The 10,147-nt window shown below is 40.1% G+C and overlaps 1 non-coding gene across 1 annotated transcript; it reads right to left on the bottom strand.

Moving 5' to 3' along the window:
* Window positions 1-9,657: 9,657 nt before the first annotated feature.
* On the bottom strand, window positions 9,658-9,764 carry LOC141603087 (small nucleolar RNA R71). Its single transcript, XR_012524983.1, has one exon. It is a non-coding gene; the product is annotated as a small nucleolar RNA R71 (small nucleolar RNA).
* Window positions 9,765-10,147: the final 383 nt, after the last annotated feature.

The following is a 10,147-nucleotide window of genomic DNA, read 5'->3' on the forward strand; positions in this document are numbered from 1 at the left end:
CCGACATAGAAGACAACACAATAAATGCAATATACCATATAACATGCCAATTACCAACTCATTTAATGCAATTGATAACAAATGACTCATTTAGCAAATAAACGCAATATTGAAACTCAGTAGGATAAACCTACCTTTTAACAAATCCCGCAAAACAATAAACCAACCAGATACAAATATGCTCCTCCATAAAGTCGGCACGTATGTAACACCCACATTTATTTAGGAGCCTTTAGCAAGACATTCCCAATAAATAGGACTGTTACCATCTCGGTTGCCCGAGGTAAATGATACAAATTAAAACAAACAAAAGTACTTTAATAATTTTAACTGAAATAACGATTTTATTACATTGCCAACCGATTAAATTTAAACCTTAACATTACAATTTACTACGCAGCGAAAATTGTTGGAGTTTGTGTCCTCCACAATTAGCGTGATAACATTTATAAATCTCTTATAGGTTCACAAGGGTATACTTTGTATTTTATCAGTTGATTAACCATTACTTAATAACGGTTGACTTGCTAGAAAGTTTGACGTTATTATCATACTGATGGCGGTGATCAACTGGTCCCTAAAAGTCACACCTAAAGGATGTGTTTGAGAGATGTGATTATGGAAATGTAATCATATTGATGCCTAATATGACTAAAAGGTTAGTCCATGAATTTGACTAAATAGTTAGTCAATGTGATGATGAGACGATTATTTAATACCGATTAAATAATATTAGCTGAGACGAATTAAGTTGTTAATTCGTAAATTGAATATAAACTGTTATATTTAATTAATGTATATAGTGTTAGCTTAAACGAATTAAGATGTTAATTCGTAATTAAACGTAATCGATTATATTTAATTAGCTAATTATAAATATGCGATATTTATAGTTAAAATATATATTATACAATATTGTCATAATAAACTATTACAGACCGGTATTAATGAATCGACTGCAAGCTGTTGTGTGTAGACTTATTAATACGGAATAAAATAAATGACAATTTATAAATAATACACTTTATATACATTTTCTAAAAACTACCAAAATAAGAAGATTTAATCTCCTTATTTTCAGTAGGTGAAAAACCGAAAATAAGGAGATAATTTCTCTTATTTTTTTGGTTGGTTTGACAAAAAAGGGAAGAAAATATCTCCCCTTATATTACTCTTTTACACGGTTTTAAAGAGGGGGAGAGATCATTTTCTAAACCTAATTTTTCTAACCTAATTCACTCATCACACAAGAAAACAAAAACCCTAAAATTAATTGAAAAATTTTGGGGATCTCATTCTAGCAATTTGAGGGGCATTTCTCGGAGCATCTTGGGTGCAACGATTAGGCGAATATCAATTTGATATTGTTCTTAGGCCATAATTGCTAGGACCGAAGGTTGATTCTTAATCCCTATTCTATTTTGTTTATGCAATTCATTTATGACTAATTTTCATAGATTATAATTTCGTTATAATCCTTAATTTTAGGGAAGTATACCGATATTTCCTACATAAATTACATTAATAAAGTTGTATAAGTCAACTAAGTGATCTAGACAGCAACTATGGTCCAAGTCGAGCTCACGTCCCAATGCTCCCAAGTCAGCTAATCTTAAGCACCTGCAAATCTGATCTCCGTTTATGGTTCATCACAGGTGTTCAGGAATACACTGTCAACCACGAGGTTGAGTAGAAAACTAAACAATGAATAAGAATACAGCAACCTGCAATAACACTGTTACACAAATAGATTCCACAATCACATTTCATCCACTTCATACCACGGCACACACCCACTTCTAGACACACAGTCATACTCCACTTCTAGACACACAGTCGTACTCCAGGACACACAGTCCAATGGACACACAGTCCTGCCTCAGACACACAGTCATGTTTTACTGGACACATAGTCCCGCCTCAGACACATATTCTGGATACACACAAAACTCATCTCCCAACTCCAACAACAATCAATAATAATGACAATCTCAGTAATATAACCAAACGAACATGATATAAAATAATGGCATAAGGCAGAAAATCCAGCTAGGCAATAAAAGATCGTTATAAACAGTTAAGTTCATCCTTCACCAATCCTCCACAACATACAATTAATCCATCTTTTAGTAGTAACATAAATAAGACAAGATTGAGTAGTTTCCTACCTGTAGCAATTCCGAGCACACACAAGCCAATTAGTGTCGATCTTCTATAAAGTCGAATCCTTGTTAACTAGTGAAGACACTTGAGATGGTGAAAGTGATTAAGACGGGCGCGCACAATGCGAGAGATCTCAGTTGTCTCGGTCTCGCCGTTCTCTTGTCCTCGCCGTTCGCGGTCTCTCTCTCTCTCTCTCTCTCTCTCTACCTCTCTTTTCTTTTCTTTGTTTGTGGGCATCACCATAAGAATAATAGTTGATTATTACGTAAACTAACGAATTAGATCAAAGCAAGAACGGAAGTTCAGAGACAGAGCTCAACCCGGAACAGGCGTAACAATGTTGCGTCTCTTGGAAGAGGCGCAGTGGTCACTGCGTCTGTTCCTGAGGTGAGTTCTGGCTGTGAAGTCAAAACCGCGTGTTGTTAATGTTCGTTGGTGTGTTTAATGATTGATTATTGATTTTTGACTCGGATAAAAGTGATTTAACAGGTTATTTACATATGAATTGGTCATAAAAGCGGTAAAAACAAATTAAACAAATTAAAACGAAAAATAATTAGAAAAAATTAATTACAAATTAACTAGGGTTATTTATGATTGTTTAGGTTAAATTATTAAGAAAGTCGTGTTAAACAGATAAAAACATGCACAAAAGTCGAATTCCAGAGATTTGATATGAACAAATCGAATCTCCAAAAACCGGGTTTGATTTAATGACGAAAACCCGCAAATATTGATTATAAGGGATTTAAGTCGGAATTAAAGCGATAAATTATTAAAAATATGTTAGAATTATTTTATACGAATCAAATAAGAAGAAAATAAGAAAAGATGAAGCAAGAGGAACGAAATAACAAAGAACAAAGGAAGAAGAAGAAAGGCAGGAACTGTGGCAGCCTCAGGAAGACGCGCAGCAGATGCTGCGACTCTTCGAAGAGGCGCAGTAGTTGCTGCGTTTCTTCTTGCCGTTTATCTTCTGTTAATCCGCAAAACAATTTAACAAAAGGGTTTTAGAAATCGTTCTTAAGCATATTTTTGACGTAAACCTTATATTAATTGGTACAATAATAAAATACAATAATAAAAGATGGGATTTACACCCTCAGACTTACATGTTTGACGAAACGAGATTAACTAAGTTAACATTTAGTTATTGCTCGACTCGAATGTATGATGAAAGTGCCCTCGTTAGAGGATTTAGCTTAAATTGATTTATTAATTGAGGTGGAGTTGGTCAAATTGGTCGGTCATGCAACATGACTAGTACTCAGAAGGATCCAAGCTTACGTGGTTGATTGATCAATCACGTAGACGTTAATAAGCTTAGAGCACAGTCTTAGAATGCAAAGGGAGAAGAGAAGGGCGGACACTCGCGTAAAAAAAAAAGAGGAATGAAGGTCCCTATTTATACTAATCACGCGGAGGAATTATGGTAACTGAAACTTTGGAAACAAATCTCGAAAAGATCTGAAAATACGCAGAAAAGGGCTGGGGAAGAGGCGCAACAGCCACTGCAACTCTTAGAAGAGGCGCAGCAGTTGCTGCGTCCTTTCCCCAGAGGTTTCCTCCTGCGGAAGAAAGATTTCCGCGTTTCTTTTATGGAATTGCGGTAGATCTCAACTTCCTTATTCCTTAAAATAAGATTTCGGGATATATTTTACCAAAAGATGTATAAAATTAGATTATGGAATAGAAATATCCGGAATATTCCAGAACCTTCCGACTCGGCATTTTAAACGGTTTATTAGAAAATGAAGCGGTTTTTTGACTCGGACTCCAAATGAACTCAAATTATTGTAAAAACGACCGTAATGGCGCGTAGATGACAACCAAGGGGTAGACACAAGTATTTGAGCTATCACTTGACGATAAGCTTACGAACTATCATAAATCGTTCCGTGTACCAAACATGCGGCCCAATCATCACCGGGTGGTTTGCGGGAGGTTCAGAAACGAGGTATCTACAGAGCCCCCACTTTGACTGAGGCTTGGACAAGGCAAAAGTCAAAGTATAGCCATCAGGTCAATCGAAGATTACAACCTGACGACTATGGCGACGTGAGGCGGCTCAAGGGGTCTGAGCCAAGGACATGTCGTCGGGAACATTTTAGAGTTTGTCGAGTATCGGGGAGGGTTATTTAAAGTCCATTAGACTACGTAAGGAAGCTCACCAGACATAAGAAGAAACCATACCTGAGACTTCCTTCCTGAGATGCTTCCGGAGGTGCGTAGGAGCTCAGGTTAAGCGTAGGAGCTAAGACTAGGACCTAAAAGATATATAAGGGTTGTGTTAGGGGTGTGGGACCCTAAGAGGAAAACATCGGCAAGAAGGCGGCCTAAAGGGTGACCATGGTTTGGGCGTATGAACCGGAAAAAGGCGATCCTAAGGGGTTAGGATCCTATAAGTGATGGCTAGGTGTGGGAACATGGGTAGGTCGGGAACCTAAAAGAAGGTTGGTATGAGAACATCCGGAGAACGATACCTTTGTCGAACTCCAAGGGGAAACAAAATATAATATTGAGGGCAGCAGGACATCGGTAGAAACTACTAGAGGGGAATTTGCTTGCGTCGGTCTCAAGAGAACTCCATATCTCGAGAAGTACAATCGGCTGTCATGAACTCTCGCTGGAAAAATAAGGATATCGATAAGGCATGTCGAAACACCGTCGAAAATATGCTCGTTGCTGCAAGCGAAGTCTTGATGAAATATCCTTGCTGGGTTTGATAAAGTACTGCGATGATTCACAGTCTGCTCGAAGATAAAATACTGCGACGGCTCGTAGTCTGCTCGAAGATAAAATACTGGTCCGGACAAAAATAAATGCCCAATAGACCAAATATATGACATATGGTGTTGGAGAAGAGGCGCGCCAAAGATGGGCCCACAAATAACGAACTCATAACGAACTTTTGAAAATTGAGCTAGAGGGAAGCTGGGGAAGAGACACAGCAAGAGCTACGACTCTTGGAAGAGGCGCAGCACCTGCTGCGTCCTTTCCTGAAGTCGTGTTTTATTCATTATTCAAAACACAAAAACCTCTTAAACCCTCTCAAATTCCAACCATTTTTCGTCAAAATTTGATCAAATCCTTCCATTAATCATGACTAATCGAGGTATGTGACTTACCCTTGCTTTAATTCTCGTATGTTCTTGATTTTGATCGAAAAAATTAGGGTTTTCAACCAAATTATTTCGAAAATTTGGGGCTTTTCCCCCAAATGGATTTGCCTTGTGAAATTGACATTAGAAATGGATAATTGGTAGTGTTAGAAACATAACCATGTATTCTTTTTGAATTTTCGTTGAGTATTGAGCATTTGAGTGAAATTGAGACGGTTTCTCAACTTTTTCGAAAATTACTTCGAAAATGGCCTTAGGGTTGCCCATATTTGATGAAATTTGGTTTTTAGAATCCTTGTGTGATGGGTAAACTTCATAACATTTCAGATTTTTGATTTGTGACGGCCTTTTCAGGACACTTTCCTAGGGCATAATCTTTATTATTGCGAAATGCTGCCGAAATTTTGACCCAAACCCATGACTAGGCTTGGATTTAGACTCGACTTGACCCAATTTACCACATGAGTGGTAGGGTTTTGAAAGAAACGGCCAAAGATTACGAGGAAAAGGCCATTTTCGGGGCTTGAAAAGGCTTGAAACAACCCCTACCGAGGCTTGTCGTCATCTGGCACGACCTAATTTACTCTAATTTTGCAGGTGACATGGCTTCTACGTCGGGGAGGGCTCCCATGGACGTGGACACCGACTTCGACTCTTCTCTCACTTTTGAAGAGGTGTTTGAGGAGGTTGTACAGGAGGAGGTTGAGGAGGTCCCGCGACGGGCCAACGTTGGACGAGGTGGTCGCCAGCTAGTGGGGGCACCTGAATGGGCTGAGAAATGGGATGGTCGACATCTCATTTGGGCAGCAGAGAGCCACCTGTCTTACAGGACGGCGAGGAGTATGGTAAGTCTTGAACTTGCTACTTCCTCATCATCTTTCCTTATTCGTTTGCCGTTTCATTTCTCTTTTACTTTGAGCTAAAGATAGCTTTGCGTCGAATGGATACAGGAGGCTGAGAACATGAGGTCCTTTTCTGGCTACACGACGATGATGGAGGCCTACGGAGCTTTGACAGAGGAGGAGAGGGCCATCATCGAGCTAGGAGCCTTCGGAACTTTGGTGGGAGCGTGGAGGACGATCAAGGAAAGGAAGCTTCGGGCTAACCTTTGCCTGATTCGAGCCTTCCTTGATCGGTACTGGGACATGACCTCGACCTTTTACATGTCTTTCGGGGAAGTCGGGGTCACTTTGGAGGACTGCGGCATGATTTCTGGTCTGTTGTGTGGTGAAGAGACTGTGGTGTGCCGCCGACGGCCATGAGGGTGGATTCGGCTGAGGCCAGCAGGCTGATCGGCTGGAACCTGGAAGAAGGTGCTGCCAGCGTTTCCGGGTTGGTGCCGAGTACTTACGTTAGGGACTACTTTGCGGGTAGGACCCCGGAGTTGGTGACGATGGATGGGAGGAGGGTGGCTCCTCCTACTTGTACTGCAGAGCAGAGGGCTCATTTGTGGCTCTGGTGATTCTTGTCTTCACTTTACCTTGGAGACAAGGGGGAGAGGCTGTCGACGAAGCTTCTTCCGTTCCTTTCTAACTTGAGTGACCTAGGTCGATGGGACTGGGCCACTCCTGGCTTTGCGGTCCTCACTCGCTACATGAGGGCCATGGTTCGTCCTGAGCTTATGGAGAAGGGGACTTCTCCTGCTACTGTCGGTCCTAGACTGTTGTTAGAGGTATGAGCCTTTATTATGTATCATGAAAGATCATCACTTCTTCTTCTGCTATCGAATTATGAAAGATCATTATCGATTGTCTTGTTTTGCAGGCGTGGGTGTACTCCTACTTTCCGGGCTTCGTGCCCAAGAGGACGGAGCCAGAGCCGAGGGCGTACCCAGTTGTGAGGGACTGGGTGGTGTGTCGTAGGAAGAGCCAACGCTCTTCTTACGATGTTTGTCGACGGGGCGTTGATGTGACCATAATTAGCGCATATTTAGCCCCCGAATTAGCCTTGTTCCCATGCTTTTTAGTGCCTATTTGGGTCATTTCTTATCTTTAGTTCTTTGTTTTGCTTATTCTTTGAGATTTTGATCCCTTGGTAGGAAAGGAGTAAGAATCTTGCATTTTCATGGCAAAACGAGGCTAAATTGATTGTATTCAATGACCAAGCATCAAGAAGAGACAAGACTAGAAGGCCTTTGTACATATCATAGTAGAAGAACAATGTTGAGAAAGGATCCTTGCGTCCCCAAGGAGATCCCCAAGGAATTTATGAAGAAAAGGGAAGAAAAGAAGAAGAATTGACGCTGACCAACAATCCGAACGGATTGCAGACAATCCGCCCATCCAGCCAGAACAATCCGAGCGTCCCTCCTTGGAATCCGCTCGGATTACCCCTCAACAATCCGAGCGTCCCTCTCCTGAATCCGCTCGGATTGCACCGCCCAAATCCGGCCGTCCCGACTCTAATTCGCCGGATTCCCCGTGACAAAGACGGATTTCATTCTTCAAGCTACGAAAAGAGAAGCCCTTCTCTCAGAAAATACCGGGTCCTCCTTGCTCAACTTCAAAAGTGTAATTACTAGTTTAGCCCTTAGTTAACCCTAATGCATCCTCCCTAATTTTCACTATAAATACCCCATTAGTCTAATTAGAGGAGCATGTTCTTCTTATCAATATTTAGAGTAGTTAATATCAATCAAATCTCTCTTCAATATTGTAATCAAGTATTAATCAAGTTTTAATCCAAGTTTTAGTTCTTTAATCTCTCTCTTGTTCTTCCTTTATTTTGGGTAATTAGAAGATTATTGGGTTTATTGGGAGATTGACAACCTTCCATCAATCATCAAGTTCTTCTATTATTCTTTGCATTATTATTTTGGAATCATTAGTAGGTATAATCTCTTAATCCCTTTTTAATTATTGCTAATTACTTTCATTTATTCATCATGTTTAGCTTTGTTAGTATGATTGACAACCTTGCTAGCATGATCAACATGATAATGAGTGAGTAGTCTCTTAGCTAGGGTTTAATGGGTGATTAGGGAAACCAACATGGGGAATGATTCATGCTTAAATCAATATGCTTTCATATCTTATTTGCTTGCTTGTTTTGATCTTAATACATGCACATGTTATATTTGATGAAATGCTAAGCCTATGAATCCTTGCATTTACTATCATCTACTATCCTTTCAACAAGACTTGTAAGACATAACCCAACTCGAGTCTTGTTAGACCATGCATGTGTTGAGTAGGAAAGATTAAGTCGACTTGTAGGTGTTGTACAATCTAATCGATTCGGCTCCGGGACCCAAACTTTCCTAGGATTGTAAGATATAACCCAACTCAATCCATCACAACAATAATTGCTTGCTTATAATTTGAGAACATGTTTGTATGATTATATCCCATGATTCCCCTATGAACCCATGACACCCTAGTGCCTTTAATCAATTGTTTACACCCCTTATTTTATTCATCTTGCTAGTTTATTTTCATTGTTATTTTAGTTTAGTGACCTTCTACATCAACCCAATTTGTGACACCCCTAGACACTACTAGTTACAATAGAATTCTCATTTCAATACCCGTCCCTTGGGATCCGACCTTTACTTGCCTCTTTACTAATTGTAGAGTTGTTTGTGAAGTATAAATTATGTTTTGTATCGACCATTGACCAACGACCACATATACTTAATTGTGAACACGAAATGGCCTCGATCAAAAATGGCGCCGTTTTGGGGACGGTGTTTAATTGATTTAAGATTTCTTTTTATTGCTATTAGTTGTGTCTTTCTTCACCTTGGGGAAGTAAAACTCCTCAAGGTTTGTTCTAATTGTTTTTGAGTTGTTTGATATTTTGCATGTCTAGAAGGTTACAAGGTGATTTGTTACCTTTTGACCGTGAAATCGAAAGAACCTTGACGAATAATAGGAGACTTGTTAGGAGGAATTTGAGAGGTGTTGGTGAAGTTGTTCAACCCACTAGTGAGTTTGTCAATCCTTTCGCAATAGAAGGAGAAGAGAACCCATTAAACAATACCACACAAAATCCACCTACAATGCCTAAATTCTCGTCACACTCTATACCCACCGAGGAGAATCTACCAAATGGTACTCCTACACCACAACATCTAACCGGAAATTTTATTGCCAAGTCCGCCTTCATCCAACTAGTTGAGAGGATCCAATTTGGGGGGATGCCAAGTGAAGACCCTCATTCTCATATGGAAACCTTTTGCGATTATTGTGATGCTATCTCTCAAACGGGCGTGACTCAAGACCAAATTAGATGGGTCTTATTTCCTTTTTCCTTAATCGGCACCGCAAAGCAATGGTTGAAGGGCCTTGATAAGGCCACCCTTGGAATAGATTCTTGGAAGAAGTTAGCTCTAGCTTTCTACAAAAAATTCTACCCACCGGAAAAGACCAACATGCTAAGAGCTCAAATTACGAGTTTTAAGCAAAGGGATGAAGAATCTTTGTATGAAGCTTGGGAGCGGTTCAAAGGTATTTGTTGCTCATATCCTCACCATGGACTTAGCGAATGGTTTTTGGTACAACAATTTTGGAATGGTTTATATGAAGATTCAAGGAACATTCTCAATATGGGATCAAATGGAATGTTCACCGAAGTTGATGACAATCAAACATGGAACAAGATTGAGGAAATGGCGGTCCATAATTCACAATATAGTAGACCTCGCAAGGCTACTAGAGGAGGAAAGCATGAAGTGGACTCCGTTACTCAATTGGGTGCTCAACTTAGTGCTCACATTGACACAGTCAACTTGAAGTTTGAACAAGCTATGGCTAGACTTGAGGAAAACTCAAAATCATCAAAGCATCATGTCAATGCCATGACGGCATCCTCATCAATCCCAAGTGGGATATGTGAGAATTGTGGAACTTTGGGTCATGACC

Source organism: Silene latifolia, chromosome 9 (assembly GCF_048544455.1).
Source record: "Silene latifolia isolate original U9 population chromosome 9, ASM4854445v1, whole genome shotgun sequence".
In the NCBI taxonomy this organism is placed as follows: domain Eukaryota; kingdom Viridiplantae; phylum Streptophyta; class Magnoliopsida; order Caryophyllales; family Caryophyllaceae; genus Silene; species Silene latifolia.